This window comes from Calliphora vicina, chromosome 3, assembly GCF_958450345.1.
Source record: "Calliphora vicina chromosome 3, idCalVici1.1, whole genome shotgun sequence".
NCBI lineage: Eukaryota > Metazoa > Arthropoda > Insecta > Diptera > Calliphoridae > Calliphora > Calliphora vicina.
Window position 1 is genome coordinate 21,654,817 of NC_088782.1, and position 26,215 is coordinate 21,681,031.

Below are 26,215 nucleotides of genomic sequence, written 5' to 3' on the forward strand. Positions count from 1 at the left end.
ATCACAGATGATCTTCCTTTTTGCATTTAGACCAATATTTACTGACTTATAGCCACTTTTATTTTTATTTGATTTTCATATAAAAAATTGATTTTTGGTTGAAAATATAGGTGATCACGGATGATCGTCCTTTTTTCATTTGGACCAATATTTACCGACTTATAGCCACTTTTATGTTTTATTTGATTTCCCTATAAAAATTTTATATTTGGTTGAAAATATAGGTGATCACAGATGATCGTCCTTTTTTCATTTGGACCAATATTTACCGACTTATAGCCACTTTTATGTTGTATTTGATTTTCATATAAAAAATCGATTTTTGGTTGAAAATATAGGTGATCACAGATGATCGTCCTTTTTGCATTTGGACCAGTATTTACCGACTTATAGCCACTTTTATGTTTTACTTGATTTTCATATTAAAAATTGATTTTTGGTTGAAAATATTGGTGATCACAGATGATCGTCCGTTTTGCATTTGGACCAATATTTAACGACTTATAGCCACTTTTATGTTTTACTTGATTTTCATATAAAAAATCGAATTTTGGTCCTTTTTTCATTTGGACCAATATTTACCGACTTATGGCCACTTTTATATTTTATTTGATTTTTATATAAAAAATCGAATTTTGGTTGAAAATATTGGTGATCACAGATGATCGTCCTTTTTGCATTTAGAGAACTATTTACCGACTTATAGCCACTTTTATGTTTTATTTGATTTTCATACAAAAATCGATTTTTGGTTGAAAATATAGGTGATCACAGATGATTGTCCTTTTTTCATTTCGACCAATATTTACCGACTTATAGCCACTTTTATGTTTTATTTGATTTTCATATAAAAAATCGATTTTTGGTTGAAAATATAGGTGATCACGGATGATCGTCCTTTTTTCATTTGGACCAATATTTACCGACTTATAGCCACTTTTATGTTTTATTTGATTTCCCTATAAAAATTTTATATTTGGTTGAAAATATAGGTGATCACAGATGATCGTCCTTTTTTCATTTGGACCAATATTTACCGACTTATAGCCACTTTTATGTTGTATTTGATTTTCATATAAAAAATCGATTTTTGGTTGAAAATATAGGTGATCACAGATGATCGTCCTTTTTGCATTTGGACCAGTATTTACCGACTTATAGCCACTTTTATGTTTTACTTGATTTTCATATTAAAAATTGATTTTTGGTTGAAAATATTGGTGATCACAGATGATCGTCCGTTTTGCATTTGGACCAATATTTAACGACTTATAGCCACTTTTATGTTTTACTTGATTTTCATATAAAAAATCGAATTTTGGTCCTTTTTTCATTTGGACCAATATTTACCGACTTATGGCCACTTTTATATTTTATTTGATTTTTATATAAAAAATCGAATTTTGGTTGAAAATATTGGTGATCACAGATGATCGTCCTTTTTGCATTTAGAGAACTATTTACCGACTTATAGCCACTTTTATGTTTTATTTGATTTTCATACAAAAAATCGATTTTTGGTTGAAAATATAGGTGATCACAGATGATCGTCCTTTTTGCATTTGGACCAATATTTACCGACTTATAGCCACTTTTATGTTTTACTTGATTTACATATAAAAAATCGATTTTGGTTGAAAATATAGGTGAGCACAGATGATCGTCCATTTTGCATTTAGAGCACTATTTACCGACTTATAGCCACTTTTATGTTTTACTTGATTTTCAATCGAATTTTGGTTGAAAATATTGGTGATCACAGATGATCGTTCTTTTGCATTTGGACCAATATTTACCGACTTATAGCCACTTTTATGTTTTATTTCATTTTCATATAAAAAATCGAATTTTGGTTGAAAATATTGGTGATCACAGATGATCGTCCTTTTTGCATTTGGACCAATATTTACCGACTTATAGCCACTTTTATGTTTTACTTGATTTTCATATAAAAAATCGAATTTCGGTTGAAAATATTGGTGATCACAGATGATCGTCCTTGTTCCGTTTGGACCAATATTTATTGACTTATAGCCACTTTTATGTTTTATTTGATTTTCATATAAAAAATCGATTTTTGGTTGAAAATATAGGTGATCACAGATGATCGTCCTTTTTGCATTTGGACCAATATTTACCGACTTATAGCCACTTTTATGTTTTACTTGATTTACATATAAAAAATCGATTTTGGTTGAAAATATAGGTGAGCACAGATGATCGTCCATTTTGCATTTAGAGCACTATTTACCGACTTATAGCCACTTTTATGTTTTACTTGATTTTCAATCGAATTTTGGTTGAAAATATTGGTGATCACAGATGATCGTTCTTTTGCATTTGGACCAATATTTACCGACTTATAGCCACTTTTATGTTTTATTTCATTTTCATATAAAAAATCGAATTTTGGTTGAAAATATTGGTGATCACAGATGATCGTCCTTTTTGCATTTGGACCAATATTTACCGACTTATAGCCACTTTTATGTTTTACTTGATTTTCATATAAAAAATCGAATTTCGGTTGAAAATATTGGTGATCACAGATGATCGTCCTTGTTCCGTTTGGACCAATATTTATTGACTTATAGCCACTTTTATGTTTTATTTGATTTTCATATAAAAAATCGATTTTTGGTTGAAAATATAGGTGATCACAGATGATCGTCCTTTTTGCATTTGGACCAATATTTACCGACTTATAGCCACTTTTATGTTTTACTTGATTTACATATAAAAAATCGATTTTGGTTGAAAATATAGGTGAGCACAGATGATCGTCCATTTTGCATTTAGAGCACTATTTACCGACTTATAGCCACTTTTATGTTTTACTTGATTTTCAATCGAATTTTGGTTGAAAATATTGGTGATCACAGATGATCGTTCTTTTGCATTTGGACCAATATTTACCGACTTATAGCCACTTTTATGTTTTATTTCATTTTCATATAAAAAATCGAATTTTGGTTGAAAATATTGGTGATCACAGATGATCGTCCTTTTTGCATTTGGACCAATATTTACCGACTTATAGCCACTTTTATGTTTTACTTGATTTTCATATAAAAAATCGAATTTCGGTTGAAAATATTGGTGATCACAGATGATCGTCCTTGTTCCGTTTGGACCAATATTTATTGACTTATAGCCACTTTTATGTTTTATTTGATTTTCATATAAAAAATCGATTTTTGGTTGAAAATATAGGTGATCACAGATGATCGTCCTTTTTGCATTTGGACCAATATTTACCGACTTATAGCCACTTTTATGTTTTACTTGATTTACATATAAAAAATCGATTTTGGTTGAAAATATAGGTGAGCACAGATGATCGTCCATTTTGCATTTAGAGCACTATTTACCGACTTATAGCCACTTTTATGTTTTACTTGATTTTCAATCGAATTTTGGTTGAAAATATTGGTGATCACAGATGATCGTTCTTTTGCATTTGGACCAATATTTACCGACTTATAGCCACTTTTATGTTTTATTTCATTTTCATATAAAAAATCGAATTTTGGTTGAAAATATTGGTGATCACAGATGATCGTCCTTTTTGCATTTGGACCAATATTTACCGACTTATAGCCACTTTTATGTTTTACTTGATTTTCATATAAAAAATCGAATTTCGGTTGAAAATATTGGTGATCACAGATGATCGTCCTTGTTCCGTTTGGACCAATATTTATTGACTTATAGCCACTTTTATGTTTTATTTGATTTTCATATAAAAAATTGATTTTTGGTTGAAAATATTGGTGATCACAGATGATCGTCCTTTTTGCATTTGGACCAATATTTACCGACTTATAGCCACTTTTATGATTTACTTGATTTTCATATAAAAAATCGAATTTTGGTTGAAAATATTGGTGATCACAAATGATCGTCCTTTTTCTATTTAGACCAATATTTACCTACTATTGCCACTTTTATGTTTTACTTGATTTTCATATAAAAAATTGATTTTTGGTTGAAAATATAGGTGATCACAGATGATCGTCCTTTTTGCATTTGGACCAATATTTACCGACTTTTATGTTTTATTTGATTTTCAAATAAAAAATCGAATTTTGGTTGAAAATATAGGTGATCACAGATGATCATCCTTTTTGCATTTGGACCAATATTTACCGACTTATAGCCACTTTTATGTTTTATTTGATTTTAATTTAAAAAATTGATTTTTGGTTGAAAATATTGGTGATCACAGATGATCGTCCTTTTTGCATTTGGACCAATATTTACCGACTTATGGCCACTTTTATGTTTTATTTGATTTTCATATAAAAAACCGACTTTTGGTTGAAAATATAGGTGATCACAGATGATCGTCCTTTTTGCATTTGGACCAATATTTACCGACTTATAGCCACTTTTATGTTTTATTTGATTTTGGCTGAAAATATTGCTGATCACAGATGATCTTCCTTTTTGCATTTGGACCAATATTTACTGACTTATAGCCACTTTTATGTTTTATTTGATTTTGGCTGAAAATATTGCTGATCACAGATGATCTTCCTTTTTGCATTTGGACCAATATTTACCGACTTATAGCCACTTTTATGTTTTATTTGATTTTCATATAAAAAATCGACTTTTGGTTGAAAATATTGGTGATCACAGATGATCGTCCTTTTGGCATTTGGAGCACTATTTACCGACTTATAGCCACTTTTATGTTTTACTTGATTTACATATAAAAAATCGATTTTTTGTTGAAAATATTGGTGATCACAGATGATCGTCCTTTTTGCATTTGGACCAATATTTGCCGACTTATATCCGCTTTTATGTTTTATTTGATTTTCATATAAAAAATTGAATTTTGGTTGAAAATATTGGTGATCACAGATGATCGTCCTTTTTCCATTTAGAGCACTATTTACCGACTTATAGCCCCTTTTATGTTTTACTTGATTTTCATATAAAAAATCGAATTTTGGTTGAAAATATTGGTGATCACAGATGATCGTCCTTTTTGCATTTGGACCAATATTTACCGACTTATAGCCCATTTTATGTTTTACTTGACTTTCATATAAAAAATTGATTTTTGGTTGAAAATATAGGTGATCACAGATGATCGTCCTTTTTGCATTTGGACCAATATTTACAGACTTATAGCCACTTTTATGTCTTATTTGATTTTCATATAAAAAATCGAATTTTGGTTGAAAATATTGGTGATCACAGATGATCATCCTTTTTCCATTTAGAGCACTATTTACCGACTTATAGCCACTTTTTGTTTTACTTGATTTTCATATAAAAAATCGACTTTTGGTTGAAAATATTGGTGATCACAGACGATCGACCTTTTTGCATTTGGACCAATATTTACCGACTTATAGCCACTTTTATGTTTTATTTGATTTTCATATAAAAAATCGAATTTTGGTTGAAAATATTGGTGATCACAGATGATCATCCTTTTTCCATTTAGAGCACTATTTACCGACTTATAGCCACTTTTTGTTTTACTTGATTTTCATATAAAAAATCGATTTTTGGTTGAAAATATTGGTGATCACAGATGATCGACCTTTTTGCATTTGGACCAATATTTACCGACTTATAGCCACTTTTATTAATTACTTGATTTTCATATAAAAAAAAGATTTTTGTTTAAAAATATTGGTGATCACAGATGATCGTTCTTTTGCATTTGGAGCACTATTTACCGACTTATAGCCACTTTTATGTTTTACTTGATTTACATATAAAAAATCGATTTTTGGTTGAAAATATTGGTGATCACAGATGATCATCCTTTTTGCATTTGGATCAATATTTACCGACTTATAGCCACTTTTATGTTTTATTTGATTTTCATATAAAAAATCGACTTTTGGTTGAAAATATTGGTGATCACAGATGATCGTCCTTTTTGCATTTGGACCAATATTTACCGACTTCTAGCCACTTTTATGTTTTACTTGATTTTCATATAAAAAATCGATTTTTGGTTGAAAATATAGGTGATCACAGATGATCATCCTTTTTCCATTTAGAGCACTATTTACCGACTTATAGCCCCTTTTATGTTTTGCTTGATTTTCATATAAAAAATCGAATTTTGGTTGAAAATATTGGTGATCACAGATGATCGTCCTTTTTGCATTTAGAGCACTATTTACCGACTTATAGCCACTTTTATGTTTTACTTGATTTTCATATAAAAAATCGACTTTTGGTTGAAAATATTGGTGATCACAGATGATCGTCCTTTTTGCATTTGGACCAATATTTACCGACTTATAGCCACTTTTATGTTTTACTTGATTTTCATATAAAAAATCGAATTTTGGTTGAAAATATTGGTGATCACAGATGATCGTCCTTTTTGCATTTGGACCAATATTTACCGTGTTATAACCACTTTTATGTTTTATTCGATTTTCATATAAAAAATCGATTTTTGGTTGAAAATTTTGGTGATCACAGATCCTTTTTCCATTTGGACCAATATTTACCGATTTATAGTAACTTTTATGTTTTACTTAATTTTCATATAGAAAATCGATTTATGGTTGAAAATATTGGTAATAGCAAATGATCGTCCATTTTTCATTTGGACTAATATTTACCGATTTATAGCCACTTTTATGTTTTACTTGATTTTCATATAAAAAATCGATTTTTTTTTGAAAATATGGGTGATCACAGTCCAAATGGATGATGGTTCAAATCGAAAAATTACGATCATCTGTGATCATCTATATTTTCAACCAAAATCGGGTTTTTTTATAAGTTGGTAAATATTGGTTTAAATGGAAAAAGGACGATCATCTGTGATGAGCTATATTTTCAACCAAAATCTATCTTTTATATGAAATTAAACTAAAACATAAAAGTGACTATAAGTCGGTAAATATTGGTCCAAATGGGAAAAGAACGATCATCTGTGATCGTTAATTTGCTTTATATTTAATTGAAATTAAAACCTCGTTTAAGGTTTGTTATTAAATTGAAATCAAAAAATATATCAATTGATTGAGGAAACAAACAATTTCAAAGGGCCAAATTGATTGAATGCTTTAAGTATTTGAAATTGTATTTTGTTTAATATTAAAATAATCAATTGTAGTCCTTATAAATACATAATAACATACTGAACCACAAATTGATTTATTTATACAGAAATGTGGTAAAAGTTATAAAATGTATGAATTCAATTATTGTAATTTATCACATTCAGACATTGAGTCTAAATGGCTACAATTTTGTCTAATGAATTTTTTATTAACAAACGAAATTTCCTTTTCAATAGCTCATGGTTCATTCATAAATTTATAAATATTTAACAACTTTTATTCTCATAAGTATGGATATGAAGTATAAATATACAAAAGTATTTATGTTCAACCACATACCAATAGTTAGATAGATATTGTCTGTAAAATGTAAATCAATTAGCCAAAATAAAAATTTCTAAAAATTATTTATGTAAATGTTATTCCAAACGATGAGATACATTGTTTAACACACATTAATAATGTGTAAAAGTAAGTAAGTAAATGAGCATTTATAAATAAATGTTTTCAACTATTTTAAATTATTTTGACAAAATTTATTTATGTACGAATGAGTGAGTCCAAACATAAAAACATGACAACTCAACACTTGCAGATGGCTTGTTATTTTGGCCATATGTATTTATGTTTTGCCATGAATGTTTATGGCTTAATACAGTTTCGATAAATCGATTCGAACGCTGCTGATGATGATGGGGGGGATGTGGAGGGTGCAAACAAACAGTAAAAATAATTGCGAATACACGCGAACGATATAGAAAAATTTCAGAACCTGCTAAGAATTTTAAAGTAGCAAATTTACGACCACTAAATGTAAGTAAAATATTAAAAAGTGTATTCACCTTTATTTTCTGTTGCTGCTACCAACTGTTTATTTTTATTTTTTCTCATTACAATTAAATTTTGAATCATGGGTTTCCGCAAATATGAATAATTTTTGTTTTTTTTTTTTGATTTCGTTAAAAACACCTATAAATTGTTTGTAGTTAATGCTGGTTTGGGGCGTGGAACAAGCAAAATTTTACATATTTTTCAATGAAATAATTTTTTTTCAGCTCCTCTGCCTTTTCAACTAATTTGGTATTTTAACAAGGTTTGTCAAAATGTAAAGAAACAATGAAGAAAAGGCATAAAAATTGGGTCATTAGAGTAAAGGCAGGTGGATTTTATGTTTAATTGAACATTGGCTGTAAAAATGGTTAAAATTAAAATTCTAGACTAGAATCTTTGAAAAAAAAATTAAGAAAACACAAGTAGTTTTTAAGCAATTTTTATGAGTAGATATTTATATCTTGCTTCTGTTTGTTTGAAAAACAAAACAAAAAAATAGTTAAAAAGAAAGTGATTGGATTTCTTTTAATATTAAATGGGTCAATTAAATACCAATATACGAGTATCTTGTAATTAGATTTGATTTTATTTTGATATTTATAGATTTGGCTGGACAAATTTATTAAAGTGAAGAAAACCAGCAAACATTTGATTTGAAATTAAACACTTTATCAAATGTCTTACTATCGATAAAGCTTTGAGAATAATATAATTATCTACAGAAACAGGATTTTACTCTGGTTTGTATTAACGAACATCTGCTTCAACAAACAGTTATTTTTGAAATATAGGCCGGGAAAATTTGAGGTTATGAAGTAAATTTGCTTGAAAATACAGTTTTATTGATATTAATGTAAAGTATAAATAAGGGATTTAAAAATGGAATATGATGTCGGGCAAATGTCCACATTTAGCACAACATTTTAAACCACATTTTGAAAAAACGCTTCGATTATCTCGTCAATGCAGCTGCGAATGGTTCAACCTCAAATGGATGAGATTTATTAAATTTTGATATAAAATATAAATAACATAATTATAATTTGTAGGGTAAATTGGATAACATAATTTATTTTTTTAATTTGTAATTTTTATACCCTTCACCTTCCGTTTGTAATTTCCACAATATAATTTCCCGACCCTATAAAGTATGTATGTATATTCTGGATCCTTATAGATAGCGGAGTCGATTAAGCCATGTCCGCCTGCCTGTCAGTCTGTTGAAATCAATTTTCTGAAGACCCTAGATATCTTCGGTATCCAAATCTTCAATAATTCTGTCAGACATGCTTTCGAGAAGTATTCTATTTAAAATCTGCAAAATCGTTCCACAAATGGCTGAGATATGAGGAAAAAACCAGGACAACCTCGATTTTTGACCTATTTTTGACCTATATCTGGATTACTAATTTAATAATATTGACAATATGGATATCTAATGATAGATATTTCAAAGACCTTTTTCACCAGAAAAAAAATTTTAAAAAAAAATTTTAATTTAAAAAATTTTTAAATAACAATTCCAAATTTTTTTTTTCCAAGAAATGAAAAAAACAATTTTGGAAAAAAAATAAATTTTGTTTACTAAAAATATTTAAAATTTGTATTTTGAAGTATAATTTGTTGAAGGGTATATAAGATTCGGCACAGCCGAATATAGCTCTCTTACTTCTTATCTTTAGTTTTTCGGATCGCAACGTAAATAAATCTCCTGGGCCAGATGGTACTGGTCTTGAAGCAGTGTTCTTCGACGATAGCTAACCTTTTCAGCACATTATACCGTGCCGCCAAATTTCCTGTATGTTGGAAAGTTGCTAATGTAACTCCAATTCCAAAAAAGTGAGATGCTGACAATCCGGAAAATTATCGCCCAATAGCGAATTTTTTTCCGGCATTTTCCAAAGTTATGTGAAATATTTAGAATCCAACAATCTACTCAGCGACCGGCAGTATGTCTTACGTAGAGGGTGCTCTACGGGAGACTTGCTAGACTTCCTATCGGAAAAATGGTGTCGTTCTATTCGAAAGTGTCGGTTTGCGAAATATATTTTCAGATATTTTTTCTAGATGTTTTCAAGGCGTCGATAATAACCTCTCTCGATTTATATCGAGCTTTCTCAGGGATCGCACTACACGAGTTGTTATAGATGGGATCTCATTAAACGAGTTCAAGAAAAATTCTGGAGGACCGCAAGGCTCCATTCTTTCTCGTATACTATTTCTCATTTTTCTAAACAACCTTCTACGTCAAACTTCCAACCCTATCTATTCTTTAGCAGATGACAGCAACATTTGCCATTCATTTTCATTTAATTATAGACCAAGCCTGTTGGAGATTGTGGCAATAAGTCAAAACATGAATGATTCTCTTAAACGCGACCTTGTGACAATCTCTGAATGGGGTCGTGAGAATAGGGTCGCTATCAACGCTCGCAAGACTCAGTGTTGCATGTTGACACAAAAACGAACGACAGACTATGTCGCTTCATCTGTATTTATTGGTATGAGAATACAATGTGATGTCCGCTGGTCTAAACACATTTTTCAAGTTTCGAATCAAGCATTCAAGTGTCTCAGTTTTCTGAAACGATGTAGGAATTACTCCATCTGATCTCCTCACTATTTACACCACTTATATCCAACCGAAAATGGAATATAACTCCAATGTATGGGCCGGTGCTTGTAAGAGAGGGCGAAGGTGATTATTGGTGATTCGCTGTTCTATCGGTACTACAATCGAATGTGTTCTGATGAAATAGGGAACTTGTTTCTGATACTCGCAGATTTTTTTCATCAAGGACACATCCCTTTGTAGTCGATTGGACCAGTGGATCGTACAACACACTACAGGGGAAAATTCGTTCTTTAGCCGTACTGTCCGTGTGCGAAACAAACATCCCGCTGAAGTATTTCCTGTCATTTTTAATGTCGGAAAGTTCAAATCGAATGTCCACAGACACTACTCCCACTTTCCTCTCTCTCATAACCTATTTTCCTAGTTCCAACACAATGCTTTGTATGAGTAGTGATTATTCCCTAAGTTCTGGTCCAAGAAGAAAAAATATATTTAAATATAAAAATAATATAAAAAATAGTGTCTTATATTGATTATTTACTATTTTCTTTTGATTAACCTTCGATATCTTCTCTGTGGAAAATGTGATAGGCTTCTTGCTATGTCTTCGTGTTTCAAGTAGATTTACAATGTTGCCAAAATAAGTGCTAAAGAAATTTGAGAAATATTTGTTTAATTTTTGGAAAAAATAAGATTCTTAAAACAGCTAAAATGCCAGGAATGGTTAATATTTATTGTTAAAAAAATATTAATTCCGAAACTACTTCTTCTAGTTTGGCGTTGACCTTTTATAACATTTGATGTTTTGAAGTATTTTATATATTAAACTAAACACAGTATCACAAAGTTAATTTTTTAGGTTTTATTAATAGAAATTCTTATGTCTCCATACAGGCCTTCAACGGAAGACCTTCTAATATACCCTCTTAAGTAGGCCTTGGCGCATCAAAGGTGCAAACCATTCCGTTAATGAATTCATTATGAATTAATTCATAGGCTTAATTCGTTAGTACTTCAAATACATTGAATTCATTCCTTTGAGAATTTATTATTTATATAATTAATTACGGATTGAATCATTCTAGCATTCTTTAATTCAAATTCATAACAAATAGTTTTTAGTTTAACTAAATAATATCTTTAGTTTACCTAAAGTCTTTGGGAAAAGTTTTCCTGATGATCTGGCCTAAGCAGCCAGAGAAATGCGCATAAAATTTCACAGAATTTATCAATAATTATATTGGGAATTTAGCACATTTAAACTAAATCTTCATATAAAACATATTTTCATTTAATTTGTAACCGATTTTAATTAACAAAAATACAAACATTCATACATAGGTTGAATGAATTTTGTTATGAATTAATGCTAGAATGAATGAATTTTATTCAAATAAAACCCTTGTAATGAAAGTAATGAATTTGTTTTTGTTGGAAGTGGTTTTAAGAAGATTTTTGTCAATTAGCTTTAATTGAATTAAATAATTCGAAACTCCGTTTGTATTCTAGTCAGTTTGTGTAAGAAGAACTTTTATTTAGACAATGTGTAATGGATAAAAAGCATTTGGAATTTTGTAAGGTTCAAAACTCCAATATTTACTAACTATTAAATATTCTCTTAAAATAAAAACATCTTTAACTTTTTCCCTCAATTCTAATCTAAAACACCAAAGAAAGGTCTGAGCTTTCATAAACAAATCAAATGTGAAAATGTTTCCATAGACAGGTAATCAAATCAACACATGCATAGAATTAGATCAATGAAAGCCATAAAGAAAGAATTCAATTTAACCGTAAAACAAATTCGAAAACGTTGTATGAGAATTCAATTGCACTTAGCAACAGTTTTATGAATTCTGAAAATGTGCAGCAGCAACATTGTAGACGGCGGACGACACAGGTATTCTTCCATATCACCACTCCATGCCATCCAGCGAATGTCATGAATGATAAGTTTGGAACAGAAAATTGCATTTTATGAAAATAACAAAAAAAAATATATTTTTAATATTTCTTCAAACATTTAAATGCATGTTTGCATTTAAATGCTGAAACGTGTTAACTTACAACATTTTAATATTTTGTGCAAAAATGAAAAAAAAAGAAAACTACAAGAAAAAAAAAGAAAGAAATGTCTAAAACTTCATGACAAGAATTATGATTAATTCCAATAAAATCCCTTGGCTACTATTCTCAATGAAAATTCATTATTTATTAACAAACTGGCTTCAATTGCCTGGCTCCCTCGTTTGATTTATTTGATGGCAATTTACGAATTTGTAATTTTCTACTCCAAATGCATTTTTCTGTTTGTTACATTTACATTTTAATTAAATTAAATCACATACATAATTATTATTTTCTTAAACAAATTCATACCATAAAAACTTTAAAAAAAAAATTACAAACTTTCATTTAAATGAAATTAACGCATTTTTAAGCATTCAATTTGTAAAAAAATAAATATCACATACGCATAAATAATTAAACACTTGTTGTTTTGTTTAAAATTCTTTAATTTTATTGTTGCGTTTGAGTTTTGACAAATTTAAATTTAAATTGAAAAAAAAAAATTAACGAAATGAAATTAAAATCATTGCAGAGAAACAAAATTTGTTAATAAAAACAACTTAAATGAAGCTAGAAATGCCCTTTTTGTGCAGCAAATAGTTTGTCAATCTACGTGCAGTGCATGATGGCACTTTCTAAACTTAACACTAAATAATTTGTTAACCAAATAATAAATAATTAATTGAATGAATGAATGAATATTGAGCAATTGTTAAGTTAGGCAAATGGAAAATTATGTATAAAACAAATTTCAATATTGTACATACTTTGTAAATGTTTGAATACAATATTGTGATGGAATGGAGACCATTATTACTCACCGCTGAAACTTGTACTACCATTTTGCGTACAAATGTGTTCAGATTTGCGCCCAATGAAAGCAACTAAGAGAAAGGTAGTTTACAGAAAAATACTCACATCTGAAATTATGAATGTTCAAGTCATTTTCTGAGGGGACCGTGTATGGAGCCTAGGGACAAATGTTGTCCGATTTTCACCAATACTTTTCAGTATAATTTCAGAGTACTTAGAACTAAAGTGTCCAAAAAACCGGCAAATTTGAAAAACCGGTTTCCGGTTTAACCAAAAAAGTGTGTTTTTGAAAAAACCGGTTTTGATTATTGTCTTTTAAAAAAACGGTTAAACGGTTTCTTTTTTAACCGGTTTATATTAAATTTTTATTTAATATGAAAAAGGTCTCATTAAATTTATTTTTATTTGTGTACGCTAATAGGAAATGTGTTAGATAAGAATTGTGTACTAAATCTTCGGAAATTTAGCATTTTTGAATTTTCTATCTGAAAGTTCTATCTTTATGCAATTAATTTATATATTTCACGAAATATGTCAAATGCTATAATTTTATAGAAAATAAATCAATATTTTTTAAAAATGGTATCAAAGTTTTTCATAAATATGTTTGAGTGAGCTTTAGAAAATATATTTCATTAAAACCGGTTAACCGTCTTACAAAAATCGGTTTGTCAAAAAACCGAAAAAACCGGTTTTCGGTTTCGGTTTTGGATACTCTACTTAGAACTAACTAATTTCTGCAACATTTTATCCAGATTACCACATAATAAACATATATATGACTGCTCAAACAATATTCCGGGGAACATTTGTATGGGTCTTAGTGAACACATTGATAGATAGATCAATCGATACATCGTTTCGTTTGGTCCCTATCGTATTTTCAACAGACGGACAGATCGTCTTAGAATCTTACACAGAAAAAACTATATTATCTATTCAATAATTTTTGTATTTAAAGTTCAACCAATAACGAAAATTGTATATTCAAATATCAAAATTATCAAACTCAAAATTCAATAGAAAATATCAGAAAATTTTGTTTTTGAGCACATGAATGCTTGATTCAATTATGAAATAATTGAAACCAGTTCAATATGTGACAAATATTTGAATTGAAACGGTTTAAGAAATAGTTTTTTCTGTGTATATGAACACATAATATATGTACTAATGTGGGATATATTTTGAATGACAAAATCAATATTCCCCCCATTTGACATAATTTCATGGCGATCGGTCTTAGCTCCCATACAAGCCCCACTAACCAAAATCACTTTAACGAGCATAAATCTCAAAAAATGTTAAAAATATTGATTTATTTTATAGAAAATTATAGCATTTGACAATATTTTGTGAAATATATAAATTAATTGCATAAAGATAGAACTTTAAAAATTCAAAAATGCTAAATTTTCGAAGATTTAGTATACAATTCTTAACACATTTCCGTCCACAAATAAAAATAAATTTAGTGAGACCTTTTTCATATTAAATAAAAATTTAATATAAACCGGTTAACCGGTTTTTTTGAAGACAAAAACCGAAACCGTTTAACCGTTTTTTTAAAAGACAATAATTAAAACCGGTTTTTTCAAAAACACAATTTTTCGGTTAAACCGGAAACCGGGTTTTCAAATTTGCCGGTTTTTTGGACACTCTAATATATATATTTATCTCATGACCTTATTTATATTGACCAATCGTCAAATAATTGTTCATAGCTTCCATATAAGGGCCAATTCCGAAAATCACTCTCGAAAAAAAAAATATTGAAATACAACTTAGTGTAATACTCTACACGGTCAGGCTTGACCGAATATACTTTCTTACTTGATTTTATTTAAAAATCAATTACAGCCATTTCAGTACAAATCAAAAGCCTTAAGAAACAAACCTTCCGTCATTTGGGGCAGTTTTGTGTAGCAGTTTCAGTTCAAAACACAAACAAAAAATAAAGCAAAAGACTTAAAACACGAACACAATTTGAGGAGAAACTAAAAAAAAGTGGTTTGAATAAAGTTTTCTACAAAAAAGTTTTCAAAATTTTCTATACGAAACATTCACAGAAAAAATTGAATTTCGTTTCCAATCACATAATTTATAAAACCAAATAGTATGGCCGACTTCATAAACGCAGTAATGCAAAGCAATTACAAGGCAAAGCAATACTTTGTGACATTCATGAACGCATAAATGTTTTGTAAAGAATCATAAATAAAAACAGTTTACAAATTTGACAGGTGCCGCGCATAGACAAGCATTGCCATACAATAATGAACTTGCGACATTGCCAAAACAAAATCTATTGCGTTTATGAACTCTATGCATTGCAGTGTTGCTTTGCAAAATGCGTTTATGAAGTCAGCCTATATTTTTAAAAACATTAAAAAAATATTTTGATATTTGAATTAATTGAAAAAAATAGATTTTTATTTACAAATATGAGGGATCTCATGTCAAGTGAATCAACTTTTGGAACCGATGACTTCCGAACTATGTTCATACGACTAATAATCATATATGGGCTAATCCTGCGTGACGAACGTTTCATTCGTACACGTTATCATATTTAAATATGAAAATTTTTTGGTTTTTCAAATAAGATACCTCCAACGTATACTCGAGCCCTTAGCGCCAAATTATCGTAAGCGACAAAAAACAAATTTTACAGGAGAAGGTTTTTTTTTTGATTATTTTGAAATTTATACATAGAATTAAAAATGTTATGATGCGATATAATATAATTTCGTTCAAGATATTTGTCTATTTTTCACAAATATTTATAACTTTTGACAATTAAAAATTCATGGAAATTGTATGAATGACCATCAAAATACATTTTGTTTATATATAAAACATAATATACATATCAAGTCTAATATTACAATTAAGAATTCCAAGTTTGATTCATTTAAAATTTTTTTTGTTGGTAGACTGTTTCTGGGACTTGCCCATATGTATATTTTACACATTTTTTTACAAGTATAAGGATATTTCTCAAATTAAAACTAAACCCATTTTTTAAGGGTTCTAATATTCTGAAATATTTATCAAATCATTCTCAAACGTGTCGCATCTGAGAAGATGTTATTTTTTTTTTGTTATTTAAAATTTCTTTGTTTTTATAACTAATGGGAAAAAATCATTTAACTGTATTCAATAATAAAAACAATTAAGTATTTTAAATTTATACGCCTTTAACTATAGGTTGTTTGAAATTATACCAAAAGTTCTCATTCTACAGAATAGTACAATTGAATTTGTAGTTGTGGCTACAAGGCGAGATGAATTGTATTTTTTTCTATAAACTCGTAATAATGATTATTATATTTTTTTTCAATTTTTTTTATTATTATTTTTAATACTCATACTTCTCGCATTAATTTGTGCGTTTAGAAATAATGTACTCGTAATAATTTACAAACTTATGTCCGTCTGTCTGTATTATTTTTCAAATGTCACCACCAATAGAAGACTCACACACAAAAAAAAACAACAAAAAGCGAAAGCTTTAGGTGTCATTGCCTTCGGAAATGCTACACAAACAACAAATAACAAACCTAACTATTTATTATTAAATGTTTTTATTAATTGTTATCAAAAGAAAAAAAAGTAAGCAACGAAATATTCGTAATACTTGAACGACTGACTACATACTAAAAAAATTAGTTATTATTATATTAAAATTTAACCATAATTTATTTTCAATTAAACGGTTTATGTTGCAGTATATGGCGCTAAATAACGCTAAACAAATTTATTTGAATTTTTTATTTAATATTTGTTTGTTTATTTGTTGTTTGTTTTAATGATTCATTAAACATTTTTTTTCGTGAATTAACAGTATTAGGAGGGCGATACGATACGACGATATTAAGTACGGTTAAGGTAAATGTTATCTAATTTTGCATATAACCACCACCAACCAGCACACGCATTTTAATATTCATAAGATTCCTTTTAAGTCATAATTTATTTGAATTCACCAAATACCGACAACCGACCGAGTGAGTGCGATTACATGCAGATACATGTTACTGGTGACATAAGTATCTTATAACAAATCTTATTTCGTTTAAAATGAATAAAAAATTAAAAAAAAAAGAATTCAGAAATATTTATGCATGAAATGAAAGAATTTATGGAATATTAATTAAATAAAAGAATTATAATCGATTAACCCATTAACAAATGTTTGTTGGTCTTCAGCATAGTCATTTTTGTATTGTAATAGACAGTAATTGTCACTAATATCTGACCACTTGGCTGACTCCAATCTTTGTATACACCCCTGGTATTCTAGCGTGAAGGTAATTGTCACTTAAGTGTCTCTAAGTAATCTAGAGTGTAGTCACTTCTATTTTGTAGTGCACTTTAGAAAGTATTTATGCATTGAATGTTTACGACCAGCTATCCGACAGTTTCATTGTAATCAAAAGGGTTAATTGACCCCCTGCTTAGAACTGCTGGGTCTTTCTTTGAAATTCAGACAGATGGTTTGTGTCCTAAAAAATTTATACAAAACTGATGGATATGTTTTCTTAACAAAACTACTATAAATAATTTCTATAGAAAACAGCTTGAATAGTTTTTTTTACAGAAATCTCAAAGATGTTCATCAGAATAATCTGAGAAATGTTTTCTATAAAATAAACTGCTTGATCACTTGTCTATAAAAACAGTTCTACAGGTTTAATATATAAAACTGTTCCAAAAATTGTCTATATAAAATTGGTGGAAAAGCAAAGGGGGTATAATATATATTTAATGACGTATCTGAACTCGGTCATTTATTCCCACTTAGCTTTGAACATTATAGTGAAAACAACAAAGTCTTTTTTTGCTTTGAAAATGTCGATTTTTTTACCAACAAATCGTCATAGCGGCAAGTTTTGCTTTACTTCTTTAACCCTCCGTTAGTCGCAACTGATCTGGTTGATACAGGCAACAATTTTTATACCCTTCATCATGAGTGGCAAAGTTTGTTATTCCGTTTGTAATTTCTACATTTTTCATTTGCGACCCCACAAAGTATATATATTCTGGATCGTTATAGATAGCGGAGTCATGTCCGTCTACGTGTTGATATCAATATCTCCGAAATTCTTCCGGCTCGGTTGCTATTTAAAATCGAGAAAATCGGTTCACAAATGGCTGAGATATAAGGAAAAAACCAGGACAACCTCGATTTTTGACCCATATCTGGATTACTAAATCATTAATATATACAATATAATACCATAGTAAGTTGGACCTACAATGGGTCAAAACCGATTTTTTTTTCACTAAATATAAAAAAAATTAAAATTTTTTTTTTTAAAATTAAAAAAAAATAATTTTTTAAAATTTAAAAAAAATTAAAAAACAACTGGAAAAAAATTAAAATTTTGTTTACTTAAAAATATTTAAAATTTTTATTTTAAAGTATAACTTGGTGAAGGGTATATAAGATTCGGCACAGCCAAATTTTGTTTAAACACCCTAAATTTTAAGCTATTTTTGATAAAAAAAATATATTTTTACTGCAATTTCATTTTGATTACTCTTTTAAATACTTTGAATTTAAATTGTTTTTATGTTCACGAAATAAAAAGTGAAGAGATTATTTTCAAACGCGGCTTTTTCTATATTGATATCAATTTGATACATTGCGACTAGTCTCAATTGAAAATGATTGCGACTAACGGAGGGTTAATTTGAAAAAAGTGACTCTGAAGCACAGCGATTGTTCAACAAAGCTTATTTCGAATGTGTTACATCGTGCGAGAGATGGTGTGGTTCAGAAGATGGAAGACAAATATCGCCCAGGCCAGTTAAACAAGTTTGAAAACCAAGAATTGGGACATTACTCCACGAAGCTGGGAGCAAAAGGATCCTATCTATTATGAACTGCTGAAATCTGACCAGACCATCACAGAGAATCTGTACCGAACGCAACGGATTCGTTTGCGACCAGACATGAAACCGTAATATTCCATCATGACAAAGCTTGGCCACATGTTGCAATACCTGTTAAAAACTAATTACAAATAAGTGTTGGAAAGTTTTACCTCGCTTTATAAATAGTCCAGACCTTGCACTGTCCGACTACTATTTGTTTCGATCGAAGCAGAACGCTCTCTCTCTGTGATACGCTTCACTTTGGAGCATAGTATCCGATATTCGATTCGTTCGTTCTTGGCCTCAAAAGATGAGCAGTTATTTTGGGAATCCATATGTTGCCAGAAAGATGGGAAAAGGTTATAGCTAACAATGGCCAATACTTGGAATAAATTTAAATTGTACAAATGTTTCAAAATAAAAAGCTAAAAATTAGAAAAAGTACCGCATTTTTATGTCATACACCTATTACATACATATATTGATTTTATAAGAAAAACTTTTTGAACGTTTAGAGCAGTTGTTTATAGAAATCATTTCTAACAGTTTTGTGTAAAAGTCATTTGAAGCAGTTTTGTAAAATAATATTTCTTCCAAACAGATTCCCCATTGTTTTGTAGTTCAGAACAAAAAAACTTCTGTCAGAATTTCAAGGAAAGTCCAACAAACATCTTGAAATGGGTTAATTAAATCCTTATGTTTTTTTTATTTTTATGCTATATCCTGTTTGGAAAGCTTTAATATGATATCAAACATGATCAAATCAGCCTAAAGTTCTAATGTTATTAATAGTTTTACCCATAGAGAATAGGCATAGAGCGGAAACTCTCCTGTCAAAGACCTAACTCAGTTGTCAGAAACCTAAGTGCTGAGAATGTATTAGTAGAAAAAACTATGTGAAAACAAAAACAACACTCGTATGTGTGATTATTTTGAGTAAATTTTTTGTTTGAGTTTTTTCTCTATGATTTACCTTTTACCATAAAAGCCAAACTAAAGCTAAATATTTTCGAATTCAAAACAGTAAAGATTCAAAAATTATTTTTTTTATCGAAATTGTTCGTTTTGTTCGTATAACAAAACTGTTCGATACTTTTTCTGGACTAGTTTTCTATACAAAACATGTCGAAGATTTTCTCTAGAAAACAGCACGAAAATTCTTCCTTAGCAAACTGTTTGAAAATTGGAAGTGGAAAACTAGTCAAAAGTAAATTTTGCCTAAAACCTTATTTCTAATCACATCCACCTACATTTTGTTGCAGCAAACATATTCAAAGTTTATTAACCCTACAATATGAAAGTACATTTTTTTTCGTATTTGCCCATAAAACAAATTTGCGTTAATAGAAAAAAAAACTACACACAATGATCTAGATTTTAATCAATGAAATATTTTCATTATATTGGCCATTAATGAATGGAAATTTGTTTAAATGCTTTTATTAATGGTCAATATCCATTCATTAATTACACACACCAAGTAAAAGAGCGAAAAAACCCAATAGTTTAAGCCAAAAAAATGCCACAACAAGACGTTTAAAGTCCATGTCACATTTGGTGACATTCTGTTGACTGTAAGTACGAATACATTTTCGTATTTGAAGTGTTGGGTGTTTGAAAGGCAAACAGAACGTGATTTGTCGCAAAGTAGAGCAAATTCTCAAACAAATAGAAATTTCAAATGTTTAATGTTTAACGTTTAACTTATAGAAACAAGAAGCAAAAAGAGTTGGCAAAAAGGCTATAAAATATTAAAATCAAATATAGATCATTTCTTTATTTCTTTAGGTTGCAAATTTTTTGGTGTGCGCTAAAGTTTTAAAAAAGAAAACTCCATAAAAATATGTGATCGACATTATAATTATGGAAAGAGGAATAGAACAGTATGTTTAAAAAGAATTACAAAAAAAAACTTCCAAAAATGTTTAATGTATGTTTTAGGGCTTTGGCTCATGGTGACAACGTTATATATTTTTACCTTAATTTGTCATACTGTTTATAATTTAAATAATATTCATTCTGGACTGTTATAAATGTTATAAAATTCGACTTAAAAATATCCTTCTATGATGGGTGTAGGGTAGGAAACCTATTTTTTTTATAAAATATGTTGAAGGGCACATATGATTTGTCGCGACCATCTGCAACATTTTAACTTATTTTAAATACCCTTTTTACAGTTAAATATATAAATATTTTGCATTCAATTTCTGTTTTTAAAGTTATCTTTCTGAAAACATATGTATGGACTTTAGATAGCTAAATTTGCAAACAAAATTTCTAAAGGTTTACAAGCAAAATTACAATTACATCGACAAACTTCAATTCAAATTTAACTAGATACATAAAAAGTTACTTACTCGTTCTTATAAATGTTCTAAAAAGAGAATCAGGATAATTGACGACATATTTTCCTTAGAAAAGTCGTTTATTTTTTTTCAAACTACTCCCCATAAAGATTTGAACGAGTTTGAATTTCAAAAGCTTTTTCCAGTCATAATATCGCTCATTTGCTGCATCAACGTCATAATTCAAAAAAAAAGTAGTTTCGAGAAAAACGGCTTTGAATGTTTTATGACATTTTACTATTTCTTAAATAAATTTTCAATAAATCATGCGATTTTAGAAATAAAACCTGATTTAAATACATAGTTGGGGTATTCACACGGTCTACTATTTGGTCATATTTTCATAATGTCGTAATATATTATGATAGTTTAATCACATTTTTGTTGTGTTTCAAACAAAAAAGTTCTAAACTAATAAGACTATTTGAACTATGTTAATTGTGTTTTTATAAAATAATACTTTTTTTTGTTTAAAACACAACAACAACTATTATAATATATTAGGACAATATGACTAATAGCAGACCGTGTGAATACCCCATGTATATATTAATATTTTTCTAATCTTTATTTAACCCAAAGTTTTACTTGTTTAATATACGAGAAAACATGAATTTTAATTTTGACGTTTACAATGAAAAAACCCTCTCATACAAAAAATAATTGACTTTTTTTAAAACTGATAAAACTATATGAAAGACTAAAGAATGGTGAATATTTTGTATTACTCAGTTCAAAACACCCGGATTTTTAGTTATGACGTTGTTGCAGCATATGAGCGATATGTATAATTCACCATTTGTCAAAATGTTTTAGAACTTTTCCATTAAACACTATAAAATATTAAAATTATGTATGTATAAATACAAATGCAAACAATACTCAATTTCTCGAAAGTCACAGTTAATCTAACAAATCAGTTGCCACACAGTATTAATTTTCGATGACGTTCATGGATTTCGTTCGGGAGCGAAATATGTCCTTGAGTAAATTTCCAACGATTAACAAATACAACAATCAAACTGAAAGGAATTATCATATGAGAATACTGTTGAGTAAAACAAACAATTTAACCATATTGAATGCGAAATTATTTGAAAATACGCCTTTTTGTGAAATTTTTAACAGTAAAATTGCAAAGGACTATCAAATACGTCGATATCAAAAATAAAAAAAATCTCAAAATATCCAACATATTTTAAAAAATCGGCCACAAAGAATATTAACCGACAGAAATGTTCTTCAAATTGGAATCAATCTCTTGAAAAACACGACAAAATTAAAAAAAAATACAAATTTAAAGTTAAAACAAAAAAGGATCGTTTTAACTTCGCAAAATGACATGAATCCTAGGCCCTTGTGGACTGGAAACGAAATTTTAGGTCAGCTGAAAGAAAAAAATATAAGTATTTCTATATTCTATATAGCAGCTATCAATATTAGTTTTTAGTACAGAAATGCGCGGACTACCAACAATATTAAGTAAATGTTAAAATTTGTATACATTTGAAACCCTTATCTATATATAAAAGTGAATGTGTTTTGTTTGTATGATCGTTTGCGTATTTGTAATGGCACTCGACTTACAGTAAGGCACTTAATGAACAATCTAATCGGAGCGACCTTTATAACTGGGAATTATAACTTCGGAAATGCCATTTGATTTTAATCGATTGCAGTTTCCTATTTGCTTAGTATTTGCAATGACAATTGATAAAGCTAATGGTCAGTCTTTGCAAGTTTGCGGACTAAATCTAGAAAATCCATGTTTTTCACATGAACAGAAACTAATTTTAGATAGACTAAATATATTGTAAATCTTTACGGTACGGGTAGCGAAGCACACCGGGTTTTAGCTAGTCCTTTACTAAATTATAAAAAATTTTAGTTTAAAATTTTTTTTTTTAATTTTGAAAATTTGGTTTCTTTTTAGTGACAAAAATTGTATGGGAAACAGAATTTTAATTCGGGTTAAAAAATATTTTTCCCGATTTTTGGTTCGACTGACAATAACGATATGTACGTCGTTGCAAAGGTCTTTGTAATATCTATCATTAGATATCCATATTTTCTATATAAATGATTTTGTAATCCAGATATAAATAAAAAATAAGTAAACAATCAAGATTGTCGTGATTTTTTTCCTTTTATCTCAGCCGATTTTCTCGATTTTAAATAGCAACCGAACCGGGTCTATAGCGGATATATTGATGCACATATGTATCATATATGTAAGGCTACGGAAAGTTGATTTCAACATACAGACGGACATGGCTATATCAACGCCGCTATCTATAAAGATGCAGAATATTTGAAAATTCTTGTTGCAATAATTTCTTATTTATATTGAACTCGCAAAGATTTTAGTTTGTCTTTGTGGGATCGCAAATGAAAAATATGGAAATTACAATCGGAATAACAAACTTATATATTTCCTGCCACTCATAGTGAAATTTATAAAAAATGCGAAATATTTACCCCTTAAAAAATAGAATTTCCAAAAAGAACCAAAGGTACAAAAACACTGTATTTACTTTGACTGTCAATTATAATCAAACCTTTATTTGATTAAAACTAAACTCGAATAATTGACAGTCAAAGTAAATACAGTGTTTTTGTACCTTTGGTTCTTTTTGGAAATTCTATATTTTAAGGGGTAAATATTTCATATTTTTATATAAAATATACAATTGCTAATATGTGATCCTTGAGCAAACTGATCGCTGTATTTTAAAACTTAAGGGTAAAATATTGAATCTTCACGCTGGAGATAAAATAATGGCATCAGAAAATTGTGATCAGATTATAAGATCAGGTCAAATCTAGCTGTGATTCTATAATATTTATAAATTGAGTCGGTCGAAATTTTTACTTTGAATTTCGAATTATGTTTTTGTTATGTTTAAATTTCATTAATTTGAAGGATATTTGCTATAAAAAAATAAGTACGACTTTTGTACCAAATCATGGTGGGTATTAAATGGAGGTCAATTATGGATCGATCCTCACAAAAGTTGGTAGAAAGATTTAGGTGTATATTAAACTTGTTTATGTCCAATTTCATCACGATTTTACATAATTATTATAAGACAATTATGAAGTAATTTTCTGATGGGTACTTTGTATGGGAAATTACAGTATAATTTCAGAGTACTTAGAACCAATTTGAATAAAATTTTATCAGGATTGCCGCATAATCAATATATCTATGACTGCTAAAACAGTATTCCGGGGGACATTTGGGGGCTAGGTTAAATGATGGACCGATATTGCCCATTTTCAATATCAAACAAAACCTATCGTGTTTTCAACAGACAGACAGACGGACGGACGGACATAGGTAGATCGTCCATCTAAGATTCTTATGACCCCTTTCACACATTTTCTTTCGATCCTTAACAAACGATTTGGTAGGATCACTTAAAAAAGATCCTTTGCAAATAAGAAATAGTAACGAGAAAAATATTCCGTATGTCATTATGGAAAATATAAAGAAAACTAGGATATTTTTGGGAATCAGTAGAAAATTGGAAAGATTAAAGTCTTCCAAAATTAAATTCGTTAAAGTATTTATTTTGTTAATGCTTAATTGCTACTTTTCTGTTGGCTTTGACTAGAGTGCTGGAGTAGCAATAACACAAACATTAGTAGTATTGCTTCCATTTATTATGATTGCATCCAACAAAAAAAAATATCAAAATTTACATTAACTGGGAAATGGTCTGCATGCAGTCCGTCGCGACGTTTCAATTGTATTCCATCTCTGCCAATGATTTTAATGCCAAACTGATTTATTTGCTACGCATGTTTCTCTTCGCTCGCACACTCGATCCGTTAAATATTTAAAAAAGCAGTTGTCGTCTACGTTTGTCTGTCGTCTTATTGTGCCTTTAGAATATTATATTTAGTTAACAAAACATTGCCCCGAATCAACGCAATTTTATTTGTTTAATTCGCTAATAAGCATGTATGCATTTCCCAGCTCTTTAGCGATCAGACCCAAATGATAAACTAATACATACGCTGCAAGCGTGCCCAAAAAACTTAATGAAGTTGAGCCAACAAGACAGTTAGTTGGTTGTTGGTTGCCATTGCTTTTGTTGTTATAGTTGTTAGCGAATGAAATTTTGAACATTTTAATTTTCTTTTTTTCACTTTTTTGTGCGTTTATAGTGTTTTATTTTTGTGGCCGATATCGATTTGAGGGCTGGCATTTCATGTACTTACAGATGTTTGTAACATATTTGAAATATAAAATGATTTGGAAACAAATGTATTTGGTGATGATCAAGTGATTTTAAATGATATACATAGGATGGATCTAGAGGTCTTTAATTCAAGGTTGCGAAAACAAATTTAACTCAATAGAAGACTGAACTGAAAAAACGTTTCTTTTTAAAAATCGCTCTTTTGTACCGATCTTATCAATTCATCTTGACCAACACCTTAATTTTCCCATACGTCTGAGTTGTCGTCGTCAGTTTGATTTTAATAAGCAAATTTAATTTCCAAGCTCAAATTTACAAGCCTCATTTAAACAAGGTCAATATCAGTACACAAGCGACGTGTTAGAATGCGTGGGAGATTGATGATCACCTGTCAGCTACTGTTAGAGCTGCTATTGTTGTTGTCCAATTTTT